The sequence below is a fragment of the Mercenaria mercenaria genome, chromosome 14 (assembly GCF_021730395.1).
Source record: "Mercenaria mercenaria strain notata chromosome 14, MADL_Memer_1, whole genome shotgun sequence".
In the NCBI taxonomy this organism is placed as follows: domain Eukaryota; kingdom Metazoa; phylum Mollusca; class Bivalvia; order Venerida; family Veneridae; genus Mercenaria; species Mercenaria mercenaria.
In genome coordinates, this window is record NC_069374.1 from 75909848 (window position 1) to 75925114 (window position 15267).

A 15267-nucleotide genomic window follows, 5' to 3' on the forward strand; every position below is an offset into this window, starting at 1 on the left:
CTTTATAACCTAAAGTCTATATTTAATGATTATAGCCGTATTAATTACTTTACATATTGTATAAAAAAGACATTTACGATCGCGCTGTATGAAATTTTGCGTTTGAATTTATCAAAATTCGACCGTTTCTCTGTGATTTTACTTATTTTAAAGTTATTATTTTACTAAAAATGATCTAGCAATCTAGCGATATGTGTTCTTTAACGATACTGAAAATTTCAAGATAATCTATGTATTAATAAATGTTTTACACGCGAATCCTGTACCCGTCGTCTAAATTACGCGTAAAAAAATCTTACTTAAAATTTACCTGTTTACCTGTTGTTTGTTTACCATTGTGTGTAGACGTCTGTATGTTTCCGGATCACCATCGCTACTGGATTTTCCTATGGTGGCGTCTTTCTAGTGCATGCTTTCTCGGTCCGGGCGTTGTTTATGCCACCATAGGTCCCTACTACATATAATATTAACTTCTGGCCTAACTTTAAATAAAATAGAATGTAATTTGATATTTACTTTATCATGATTTTATTCTCTTTGTAATACAAGAAAAGTCTCAGTATCTATAAGGATTACTAGACCTCTAGCCTGCCATGCACGGGTTGTCTGGAGGACAAGTAACCGAACATCTAGACTAGAGGTCGGGTTACCGGACCCCTGGCCACTACCTGATTGAATGGCATGTCGGCTAACAGTAAAAACTATTACCCGAGGTTCATAGAGCAGAGTGCAAATAGTTTTGACTACTAACATTCAGAAAGCGTTTACTTCACTGCAGTAGAAGTAGTTTTCACATTTTACTTCAGGTTTTGTCTTTATTTTCGTACAATATATTATTAAAATATACGCAAGTCAAATGCAAAAACAATCTAACAGTGGTTTATATGTATTTGGAAGAGTGTAATAATTATTTTATGTTAAGCAATCCTGAAACAGAAAAAAAAAATGACTAACTTAACGATCATAACCTCGCTTTTATGCGCGACAATATTCGAGAAACAGTCCGTCCGAAACTATGTTAAAGACAAAATTTTAGGTATGAAAGACAAGAAAAGTAAAAATGATGACGCACATAAATAATTATACAGTTTTTTTTTTTTTTTTTTAAAAAAAAAGAAGCAAATATACACACTTAATTCTCCCGTTTGGAAAATATCTTGTATGATTTCAGGATTGTGACTGTGACAATAATCCCAGCATTAATTAAGGCGCCTCCTCCCCTTCTTAGTCTTGTAAAGTGAAGAAATTCAAGTTTAGTGTAATAGTTTTTCCCTATTCTCTACATAACATCAAAAATTGTCTGGTAAATGTCCCGCAAAATTTAAGTGCAATGTTCAAAATCGTATATTTGAGACAACAAACCTGCATAAATCCCTAAGCTCCTCTCTCACTAATTATCCGCTTAAAAGTGACACAAATAACAGTAACGCTGTGATCGCGGCGGGGTATTTTTGACCTGAGGCGCTTTAACGCGAGATTATCTCTAGTTGCCATTCTGTGTATTGTATTAATACGTTAATTGCAGAGTGGTAAAAGATAATGTTGAATAGAATTGCTATTATGAACTCATTAAAAACTTGCAGTGATTCGCTTGCAATATGGCTGTTATCATCAAGTGAATAAATTTTATGTCACAATGATTACATGTACACATTCTACGGAATCTGACCTAATCGACAAAATAATAATAATAATAATTATAATAATAAAGAAAAAACAGAAGTGATAGGATCGAACGCATGTCTCCAGCGTTTTTGTATTGACATAGCAAAGCAGGCGGTGCATACTCATATTAAAATGAAGTAAAATACAGATTACAATCTTTGTAGTATAACTGATACTTTATAAATTCAAAGTCAGGGTATCTTTTCATCTTTAAAGATGAGCTTATAACCATGAAGTCACTAATAGTAACATTTGAAAACATGAAATCCTGGTTAGAGCATCTATAAAAAATTTAATAATTCATTGCATTTTTAGAACGATGAGCGCATCCCTCTATGTTTCTTTGTAGGTATTTACATACGTCTTCGCCTACTGATGTATATTTTAACTAGATTATTTTGTACGTTTTATAATTTTTGGGGAGTTCAATTTTAATCCCGAATACGTGTAATTTATACTGTATAAGTTTTAAAACAAAAATGATGTAATGTAATTTCACTAACCCGACAACCGACTGGATACAGTTTTACATTCTTATTTAATTGTTTTTCTTTATTTCTGTAACCTTTAGCTCTCATAAATCATATATTTTGAGAATAATTTAAATACTTGACAAAATCTTTCATATTGACCCTAATTTTATGGTTAGGAAACCCTTGATTTCTTAGTACAGGTTTGTATTTATTTTACAAAATATCTACCCACAGCATCCATTGATAAACTTAATTATAACCTATTAGAGGATAATATAATTCTTATGTTCAGGTCAAAATAGCTTTCACCAACAAATACAAAAATTACGTAAGCATAAAAATAGTATATGTTGTGTACTTTTGAATGGATAGTTGAAAGGGAAGTTAAATAACATTTCATTTTCATTTACGACATATCCATAAATAATTTGATGCGTACTACATTTTAAATAAATAAACGGGCCCGGGTGGGGGGGGATTACGACAATAGACAATACACGACTTAATCGTTGACTTCTGCCGAACTATAACGGGTTAATTATACACCTGTTATGACATGGCCTAGAGGTGTGACTTACTTTTTTGTCTTTGAACATGATTGGGATGAAAAAGACAACCTTAATAAGCAGGGGAGTGGCATGATATATCGGGCAATCATAAGTATAGCTATTAGTCGTAAGTATTTACATCGCAGTCATTGATCTTAGCCATTAATTTTTCCGGCGTTTTGTTCGTTTACGTAAGATTAGTACTTGTATAGCTAAAAAATCCTAGTAAGTTATTTAAACCGATGAGTGTAAAAGTGTCAGTCTCCACGCATGTTATCTCGGGTTCGAAATCAACTCAAATACATTTTTTAAAAACTGTAATGGATGTTAACAAAATTGCTTTTACACTAACATTATTTATTGAACATATTCACAGATTTTTAATGATTACTTGTAGTATTATATATTTTCTGGGAAAGCAGGTGACCATAATTTGTCAGTAAGCCGCTTGTTAATCGACATTCTCTACAACGGTTAACTGATAACAGTAGGAAAACAGCGTATTTCACTCAATAAATGAAGTATAAATTTAGCTCGGAAATGAAGAATTTTCCTGACTATTAATTTTACAGAAAAGTTTGAAAAAAGCAAGATTAATGCATGATTAAAAGTGCAATTATGTATATGTACATACGTAGAAATTATAGCCAGAGATCAAGATTTATTTGCTAATATGTTTAATATGTGTTTTTACTTGGATAAACGGGTATTCAAATTGTCTGAAATTGTATTAATGTGTATCATCATAATATATGGAGGATATTATATAAATAATACGGAAGACGTAGTCTCGAAATTCATATCAAGCAGGTAAAGGTTTTGAACCATACAGCAACCTGCACATGCAATATTATATAAGTTCTATCGCTGTATACGGAATACTGTTAAATGCCACATCAAAGGCGACACATTAACCATCAACGCGACACACGAAAACGACCGACACATGAAATTGCAACGCGACGGACCAACATTGTTACAACGGCACAACGAAGTTTTAACTTTGAATCTTCTCATTGTCGCGCAACGGGTTTTGGCCAAAAATGTTACAGTAAAAATTGAGTGTTTGCGACACACTACAATGAACACCGAACACTCGACATTAATTAATGCGCAAATTGTAGCGAATTGTCGCATGTCGAAGTAATTTTATTGAGGGCGACACACGACAATCAACGCGGCACCACACGACGCATGACATTCAACGTGACGTCGACAATGTATACAAGAACACACATTATTCACATTTGAATGTGGTTTGCTCTTAAACGCGATCACACGGCATTAACCGCGACACACGACAATGTACAACGACACACAACATTAACCCACGACACACACATTCAAATCGACACACGTCAACGGGATTCAAGATGAAGATTCCAAGTTTAAAGTGAATATAAGCATTTTTCAAGTAAAAATCAAGCTTAAAAGATGTGTATGTAAAAAGGTGAGGAACTTATAGCTTATTAACCAACATACCAAACTCTTCCTGTTACCAGTACAAAATTATAAGTTTCGAGATATGACATATTTATTTGGGCTGGGACAGTTTTCCCCCCCCCCTTTAAAAACGCCAAACTGCAAGCCGGAGTTGCTTCCCTTCTACTTCAGAATTACCATTTTCAGTAATGAGATCATTGCGCAGAAGATGAAGAAATATCTATTATTTTATCTGTCCGATTTTCTTTATTTTTTAAAGCATCATCTCAAATACCAATGCTGCATTATCATTATTTAACACATCTAATTGCACAGCAACCGAAAATTGCTTAATAGAACACCCAACCCAAAACACAGCTATGTGGCCAGTATTAAATCGCATAAGGCCACTTTAACGGCAACGACACTCGAAGGAATTGTCACATGTCGAGGTAATTTAGGTCAGATGTGTTAAATATTCCTTTTTTATTTTCAATAATTTAAGGTATCTTAATAAAAGTTACATGCATTTGTAGAACTCTCTGGAACTATTTAAAAAAGTAGGGCGCAATTCTCCAACGCAACCCTAAGGTCGTTCTGCTCGAACATGGGTGCCAGTTTTTTATTTGGAGATGTAAAAAAGAAAAAAAATGCACGAAAATACACCTAATTTTTCGCTACAAAAAAGGATTTTACATCAACTAAGGCTCAAAGCACACACTTTGGTAAATATCATTTATTTCTATGGAAATAAATTAGCTTAGTTAAGTTTTGTCAGTCTGTACATCTGGCAGGGACTTCTATAGGGACTGTATAATGCTAATCTGTTTTTCCGAAAAAAAAATTATTAATTTCATTTTATTGTAAAAAAGCGTTTAAAAGTAAGGTATCAAACTTACAATTCTTTTAATAAGTAAGTTGAAAATATTGTCTAATCGATATGAAAAACAATTTTCTTCTCCGACGGACACTCCGTCCGGGACATTTGCTGAACATTGCCATTTTTTGGCTATAAAATATTAGCCGTAAACTGAAAAAGTGCCTTATAAAATATTTATTTTATATGGGTAAATAACTGCGAATAAAACTGTTTTTGATAGAAAGGACAAAATCGAAAACTTATGTCACACAAAAACTACCTCAGTTTCGTCCGTCTGTATGTATTTAGATAAAAGCTGTATTTCCGTACTTTTCCGCACGGAAAAGTCCGTGTTTTTCACTTCCTAACGTGATCTCACAAAACATACACAGTTCGCAGTTACAAAACATATTGTTAAATGTCGAACTTGAAAATAAATGTTCAGTTAACAAAGTTCAGGCCTATTGGTTTTATATCCAATAAAATAACTCAATGGGATCAATTCAATCAGTATTCAAACTAATAACAATAACCATCTTAAAAAAGTATTTTTTATTTCTGTTGTTTCTCGAATTTGAAAGTTTTTATTTGACATTATCAAAGTGTCCAAATGTCAATGCAACGGTAACATATGATAGAAAGGAGCGGGTAGCGGGGAGGGGGTGTTTTAGACTACATTCTTTATCTGTTCTATTTTTTGGCGGGGAATTCCAGGGTTTATTCACAACTTATTTCTAAATCACGGATAATGACTTTCTTGCGCGGTACATTTTTCGATATGAAAATGATCCAGCATGAAAACATAAAAAAAAATAAATATTTATATCAGGCAATTTCCTTCAGCGTGTAAGTTATATCCCTTGTGTTATTCAATCCTTACGAATTTTAGATTTTTTGTAACTACATTTTCATCCTTTTAAAAGGAAATGTCCATTAAAGTTCCAATCTATAGCAATAACATATATTCTTAAGATGTTTTATGTACTAGATATCACGTGAAATGTTTATTTTATTTTATTCACAAAACAAGCACCGCCACGTGCTATATTATCCGTGTGCGTTCTTTATTATGGAAAAAAAAAAAGCCACTGATGACCGAAAGGCATTAATGTATAATCACATCAGCTTCAGTAACTTTTATAATCCACCCTAATTAGGGGACACTCTCGAAATTAAAGTTACGGTCTTGATTACCCAGGTGACCTATTGTTTTATCATGACATAATATTACGCAATGATTTCGGGAAATCACTTAAAATAGCAACCCTCAGTGACATAGACCGCGACATGTCATTCAAGTGGAAAAAAATGTAATATAACAACTATATTAATTTGTGGTAAAAATTGATATCTGAAAAAAATATGACTTTTAAACGTATGGAACAAGTTTATATTTTTGTATGAGTGTGGAAAAAACTGGAAATGCTTGTTTCTTTTCTGACGAAAATAAGATAAAGCAGACTTTTCAGTAAGATATGTTTAATAAACAACACAAGTCTTTAATCCAAAGTATACTGTATGATAAATTACGAGAATAACTTATCTTATAATAACAAAACAATTCGGAAAATGATAATAATATTTATGTAGGTTTTCTTATGGTTAGGGTTCTTTTGGCCACCACGTAAGAGCGCATGCCCGTTAAAATCAAAACAACGCGCCCTTAGCATAGTTTTACCAATTACTTAGTTAAAAATCATCTATACCAAATTTTTTAGGTTGGATGGGCAAGACTTCCATGTGAAACATAAATGAATCATCAGGCCATTATAACTCTCCATGGGTTTAAGGAAAACGTATCTCATGCGTGTACATCTTCCAGCGCATGATATCTGAACTCAAGGGCACGACATCTTATCTCGAGAGCATTACATTTTACTCGAGCGCGAGGCATTTTACTCGATGGCATCTTATGTCTCATTTTCGAGATGTGAACATCTTTATTTATACTATTTTTTGTCTACAATGATAAAACTCCCCATTACCCGAGAAAGAGATAATTTGGACTATCGAAAACTTTCAACCTTTTATAATCACGTGACTAAGCGAAAGTGACCGTTAGGTCCATTGACCGCACTGATATTAGAATCTCAACATAAGGGCAATTAACTGCTTCCATGCTATATACCAATAAAAGAAATTGCTCTTGTTACATATAAAATACAGCTACTTCAGACAATTTGTTACAGTTTTAGATGTTCACTCGACGTAGACCTGTTTTCCCACAACATATCCATACATTTGCTTCGAGGAAAACGAAAAGAAAAAGGGATGTTGAAATACCTGTAGTATGCAGTGAAATGCAAGTCAACTGAAGTCAGGTACCCTCATTTTCGCCGCATTTCAGAAAAGCGGTCCGCAGATAACACTCTACTTTCAAGTATACAACTCCGAAAATCATGCAATACTAGCAAGAAAAGTGTACTATTTTAGTAAAATTCATTTCACAACTGAATGCCCATTTGGCCCTGATTTACGCGCCAAAATCTGTGCGAAAAACGGAAAATCGAAGATCTCTTTTATCAGGAACTCTTTTCGACTACATCACGGAAGCACATTATTGTAACAATCACTGCATATAAACCTCAACGTTTAGCCAAATGATTGCTCCCATGTACACATAATTTATAGTATAGAGACGTCACAATTAGTGTTACACAGGCAATAACCGCGGCTAAAGATAAAACTGTTAAATTAAATTATTAAAAACATTTTAACACATCTTGTACATAAGGGGTGGGTCGAGAATAAAACAAATACAATGGCAGGCGTATGTGACACTGGTATTGTCAACCTCGACAGAATGTCACCACGCGCATTCGCCTCGGTTGACCATTCTGCCCTCGGGTATACAACTTCAATTTCACGCACGCTCAGTATATATTTATATACGAGGTGTCGACATCTAACTCGACAGTATGACATTATATTTTTGAGCGGGCAAGACATCTTGTTTCAATCGCACAACATCCCAATCATCAGAGCATGACCTTTTAACTCCAGCACTCGACATGTTAATTCGAACGCACGAATCACGTCTCGATCACTTTACACCTTATATCTACTGAAAATGTAATGATATATGCTTTATAGAAAAGGCCTTAGCCACCGAGGGATCACACTCGAATATGTCTTTGATAGACAACCAATGGGCAAACTGATTGATATGCCAAGAAGTGTAAACTGCACGCCGATATAGAAAACGCCTGTGCCATTGCACAAATGAAGACCTCTAATCTGTCCAATGAAGTATTCCTGTGGTACCAGTGAAGCTGTGGAAAACGATGATTTCCTGCCAAGGTGATCATGGTTCAAATTCTGTGTTGAAATTTAGGAAATTCATAGGCACGAGCAGGGATGGGCCACGGAAGATCATGTGTTGTCCTCATTGCTACAATTTCAAATACCTAGCAGGGTGCCTTGATATTTTGCATATCTTTAGTTTCTTGCATTGGCCTCCTAGTATCACCCCCACATTACATTCTACATTTCAAATTGATCCCTTAGTCATCTACTAATAAAATATTTGATTGGTTTTTTTTTATAACTGTTTGACAATAAAATTACTTCTTTTACTATATTTTAGATTTCCTTATCATTATTAATAATTAAAAATATTATCATTATTCATACATTCCTTTCCCCACCTTTCACCCCATCCTACCACACCCCAAAAGCACGACATTACCATCCGTATCATTTAAGTGAAACTTGAACATATCCCTGTCACAACACTCTCCCTATTTCAAAATAGTTTCACCTTTTTCTTGCGTGACCCTCTATCAAAACATTGCCACTATAAGGCAAGGGTGGCAAGGAAGAGAAGGGATTGATGTACAAGGAAGTAAAATTTAGATAATTATGACATGTAAGACTGCTGTATTCAAAAGTATACACATGTAATAGAATTATAACTTCCATTGGCTTAAAGCAATACCACATTATTTTACTATTGAAGGACCAAGCCTATTACATAATTGATAATAAATACATGTCCTTAGTTTTTCATAGGCATTTGTCGACATTAAAAGTTTCATATTACATATATATCTGTGTACAAATTCTTGCCAACATTTATGCAAAAGAGTGGTGGCAACATCTAGTGCAGATGATTTTGCTAACGGTGGATGCCAACATTAATTTCAATTCTTGCGACGTTAACTGTACTTGTCGTACACTTAACGCTAGTGCGAAAAGTAAATAGTGCTACAGTAAGTTAGCGTAGTTTTGGGCCGTATGTTAAATGCAGATACGTCAGTTTCCTCAGTGAAAAAATCATATAGATGTGGACGCTGCTTTGTGGAAAATACATATTTTCTAATTTCTATAAATTGACGTAAATACACTGTTCTGATACTTGCAAAATGAAATATGGTCATTATATGACCTTCACATTCGTTATATAGCACATTCTAACACCCCCGAGTTATTTCATACTAAAACAAAGAAGACTGAAACTGTTTATTATTATTCAAAACACATACAGATCGTACGTCAGAATCTTACGCCCAAGCGTAACCGTCATAACGGTGCACTGTTAAAGAAAATCACATGGAGCATGCAAATATTTGAGAATATCTTTGAAAATGTAGAACAGAAATATTAAATAACTTGCTAAACCGAAAGTATAATACCTCAAATTTCTCGCCATGTGAGGCTGCGTTTTCTTTAGTGAAGCGCCGTTGAACGTGTTTACCAGATGATGATGATGAATGAATAATGAGATGATGATGATAATAATAATAATAATCATAATGATGATAATAAAAATACTAACTTGTCATCCTAAAAACCAACTTAAATACTAATGATTCCCAGCAGAACGTGTAGGACATAGCTCGATTTGTCACTAAGGTTTCCCCTTGTCATTCATAACCACAATTTAAGAGCTCTATCTCTCGCAAAAATAGTCTCTGTGTTTAAGTATTGTCCATCTTAATAATAAATTCAATTAAAATACAACTAAAATGCACCATGACTAAAAAATCACTTGCCTGACACGTTTAAACTTCCGAACAAATGCCTATCTATCTGCACTCGATAGTAAATCCCAGAAAAAAATGTACGACAGTAGACGAAATAATAATGCGGGGTCACTGACGGCGGCCCCAATTATAAGCCTGGGTGACTTTCTACGGGTAATAGCAAAAATGCTCATTTAGATAACAAGCATATGTTTTGCACCAAAACTATCTGATACAATATTTTTCTTTTCGTAGTATAAATTGATGTCTTCACAAATCAATTTCCAAAAGCTTACGTACCTCAATGATCGCAATTAATTAGATAAAGAATCGACAGAAAACTTTAAAGCGCTAAACCTTTATTATTCGATTTCTTTTCATTCTTGCGCGCTTAGATTACCAGCCTTACAAAATCCTCTCGTCCACATATAACATCAAAGAATAAGATACTGTGATAATAATTAATATCGTATTTCATATAAACGAAAGAAACTTACTTTTCATATAGTACTACGAGAAATATATGTATTGTTTCTAAACAGAAAAAATATAAGTCATATGAGCACCGTTATATGAAATACAATTACAATTCATCAATTTTTTATTCATTAAAACAAGGAAGTAAAAAACTCCTTCTTGCCACTGAATATCAAACAGCATTTAACCAGTATGGTGAAACAACATCTGTAGCAAGATTCTGTGCTTTGCTGATTTAAATGCCCACACAGCAATCTAAAATCTTCTCTGTTCCTGTCAGTATTGTATTTTCAATAAATCAACCTAAATTAACAAACTTCCTATAAATATTTGAGCGAAAAATAAATTAATTGTCCATGGTAAAAATTTTGCCATGGGCAGACTCTTGCCATGGCAGAAACATGCCATGGCAAAATTTCCATGGCAGAACCTAGCAAGGCAAAATTGCCATGGCAGAATCTTGCTATGGCAAAATTGCCATGGCAGTTTTTGCCATTAGGCAAAATAAAAAAACAGAGTTGTACGATAAGAAACAACATATTATCTACAAATACATTCGTTTGGAAATAGTATAAAACTCACTTTTTAAGAAAAATGAAAAAAATTTTTTTGCCATGGCAAAATCATGAAATTTCCTTGCCATGGCAAAATTATATTCGTCCATGGCAACACATTTTGCCATGGCAAAAGACCGATTTGCCATGGCAAAACCGCTTTTTGCCATGGCAAATGTACATTTCTCGTACTTGATTACCAAAAAACTAGTAATTATATCAATCAAAACAGACAAACTTAAAATAGTGGTGGTTAATGTAACAATTTTAAGGCAATATTCATTTTTGTAAAGCGCCGTATAAATATGGGCTGAATATGCCAAATTCCGGCGTGGCAAAGAACCGCGGCCTATTTATAACAATATCTGGCCAAATCTCAATTTCTGCCCTCATTTTCTTATAGGTCAAAATAAGCTAAATAGTTTTCCCTATATATTCTATATAAAACTGATCTTTTTTAACGAGCTACCAAACACAACTAGACCCATTTCAGAGAACAAATCCTTACCTCATTTTAAAGAGTTATGATAAAACTGATAAACAAGAGGACCATGATGGTCCTGAATCGCTCACCTGTCCCAACATGACCCAGTTTTGAACTGAGTATGACGTCATTTTTTTCTATTATTTGACATAGTGACCCAGTTTTTGACCTCATGTGACCCAGTTTTGAACCTGACCTAGATATCATCAAGATGAACATTCTGACCAACTTTCACACAGATCCCATGAAAAATATGGCCTCTAGAGAGGTCACAAGGGTTTTTCATTATTTGACCTACTGACCTAGTTATTGATGGCACGTGACCCAGTTTCAAACTTGACCTAGATATCATCAAGATGAACATTCTGACCAATTTTCATGAAGATCCATTCAAAAGTATAGCCTCCAGAGAGGTCACAATGTTTTTCTATTTTTAGACCTAATGACCTAGTTTTTGACCGCAGCTAACCAAGTTTCGAACTTGACCTAGATATCATCAAGATGAACATTCAGACCAACTTTCATACAGATTCCATGAAAAATATGGCCTCTAGAGAGGTCACAAGGTTTTTCTATTATTTGACCTACTGACCTAGTTTCTGATGGCACGTGACCCAGTTTCGAACTTGGCCTAGATATCATCAAGGTGAACATTCAGACCAACTTTCATGAAGATCTTGTGAAAAATATGGCATCTAGAGAGGTCACAAGGTTTTTCTATTTTTAGACCTACTGACCTAGTTTTAAACCACAGTTGACCCAGTTTCGAACTTGACATAGATATCATCAAGATGAACATTCACACTAATCTTCATACAGATCCCATGAAAAATATGGCCTCTAGAGAGGTCACAAGGTTTTTTTATTATTTGACCTACTGACCTAGTTTCTGAGGGCACGTGACCCAGTTTCGAACTTGACCTAGATATCATCAAGGTGAACATTCAGACCAATTTTCATGAAGATCCATTCAAAAGTATGGCCTCTAGAGAGGTCACAAGGTTTTTCTATTTTTAGACCTAATGACCTAGTTTTTAACCGCAGCTGACCCAGTTTCGAACTTCATCTAGATATCATCAAGATGAACATTCAGACCAATTTTCATACAGATCCAATGAAAAATATGGCCTCTAGAGAGGTCACAAGGTTTTTCTATTATTTGACCTACTGACCTAGTTTTTGATGGCACGTGACCCAGTTTCGAACTTGACCTAGATATCATCAAGGTGAACATTCTGACCAATTTTCATGAAGATCTTGTGAAAAATATGGCCTCTAGAGAGGTCACAAGGTTTTTCTATTTTTAGACCTACTGACCTAGTTTTTGACCGCAGTTGACCCAGTTTCGAACTTGACCTAGATATCATCAAGATGAACATTCTGACCAACTTTCATAAAGATCCCATGAAAAATGTGACCTCTAGAGTGGTCACAAGCAAAAGTTTACGCACGGACGCACGGACGGACGCACGGACGACGGACGCTGCGCGATCACAAAAGCTCACACTGTCACTTTGTGACATGTGAGCTAAAAATGAAGAGAAAAGTAGGGGTCATGTATCTTCCAAGAGAGATTTTTCTGGTCACATTTGCTTACTGTAAACTGACATCAAAATCACGCTGCTGTGACCTGGAAGTACTACTCATACTAAAATTGAGCTTGACTTCACCAAATACAACCTGCTCTCCCATTTTTCCTACCAAAATGTCAACAAGAGGACCATGATGGTCCTGAATCGCTCACCTATCCCCACATGACCCAGTGTTAAACTGAGTATGATGTCGTTATTTCTATTACTTGACATAGTGACCTAGTTTTTGAGCACATGTGACCTAGATATCATCAAGATAAAAAATTCTGACCAATTTCATGAAGATCCATTGAAAAATATGACCTCTTGAGAGGTCACAAGGTTTTTCTATTATTTGACCTAATGACCTAGTTTTTGAAGGCACGTGACCCACTTTTAAACTTGACCTAGATATCATCAAGGTGAACATTCTCACCAATTTTCATGAAGATCTCGTGAAAAATATGGCCTCTAGAGAGGTCACAAGGTTTTTTATTTTTAGACCTACTGACCTAGTTTCTGACCGCACATGACCCAGTTATAAACCTGATCTAGATATCACCAAGCTGAACATTCTCACCAATTTTCATGAAGATCTATTGAGAAATATGGCCTCTAGAGACATCACAAGGTTTTTCTATTTTTAGACCTACTGACCTAGTTTTTGATCGCAAATAACCCAGTTTCGAACTTGACCTAGATATCATCAAGGTGAACATTCTGACCAATTTTCATGAAGATCTCTTGAAAAATATAGCCTCTAAAGAGGTCACAAGGTTTTTCTATTTTTAGATCTACCGACCTAGTTATTGACCGCACGTGACCCAGTTTCGAACCTGACCTAGATATCATCAAGATGAACATTCTGACCAATTTTCATAAAAATCCCATGAAAAATATGGCCTCTAGAGAGGTCACAAAGTTTTTCTATTTTCAGACTTACTGACCTAGTTTTTGACCGCACGTGACCCAGTTTCAAACTTGACCTAGATATCATCAAGATGAACATACTGACCAATTTCCATGAAGATCCATTGAGAAATATGGCCTCTAGAGAGGTCACAAGGTTTTTCTATTTTTAGAAATACTGACCTAGTTTTTTGACCCCACGTGACCCAGTTTCGAACTTGACCTAGATATCATCAAGGTGAACATTCTGACCAATATTCATGAAGATCTCATAAAAAATATGGCCTCTATAGAGATCACAAGGTTTTTCTATTTTTAGATCTACTGACCTAGTTTTTGACCCCACGTGACCCAGTTTCGAACTTGACCTAGATATCATCAAGGTGAACACTCTGACCAATTTTCATGAAGATCCATTGAGAAATATGGCCTCTAGAGAGGTCACAAGGTTTTTCTATTTTTAGACCTACTGACCTAGTTTTTGACCCAAGATGACCCAGTTTCGAACTTGACCTAGATATCATCAAGGTGAACATTCTGACCAATTTTCATGAAGATCTCATGAAAAATATGGCCTCTAGAGAGGTCACAAGGTTTTTCTATTTTTAGATCTACTTACCTAATTTTTGACCGCATGTGACCCAGTTTCAAACTTGACCTAGATATCATCAAGATGAACATTCTGACCAACTTTCATAAAGATCCCATGAAAAATGTGACCTCTAGAGTGCTCACAAGCAAAAGTTTACGCATGGACGACGGACGCCACGCGATCAAAAAAGCTCACCTTGTCACTTTGTGACAGGTGTGCTAAAAATATACCCACAATGAAATTTAAACAGAAACTAACTTCAATTTAGACCTCTGTTGCCATGCCAAGTGAAAAATTAGTGTTCAAATACCTGGCAGCCATTACGCGACTAGACCAGATGGCTCCCACGCTGGTTCCTTTAGTTTAGTTAGGCCTTGATACACTTCTAGCAATTAAATTATTTTCAGTCAAGTTGATGTTTGATCACTGAATTCAAGCGTGTCACTAATCACGATTTTCACAATTGTTCTTGAAAAATAATCGGAATTTCACAGGGCTTCTTAAAAATCGACACAAAAATGACCGAAAGCCTAAAATTACTGTTTAAAAATTCAAGCATAGCTACCTATATAGGCCCATCAACCACAAAAACATCGGTATTTTCGAAAAAGGATAATTCCCGGTATTTTCCCGTACCTTTACCGTTTTCTCGCCAAATTCCCGGTATTTTCACGGCCGGGAGTCAATTTTTGAAATTCACAGACTTTCCCGGATAGCGTCGGGACCCTGTATAAAAAAGAAAATTAATG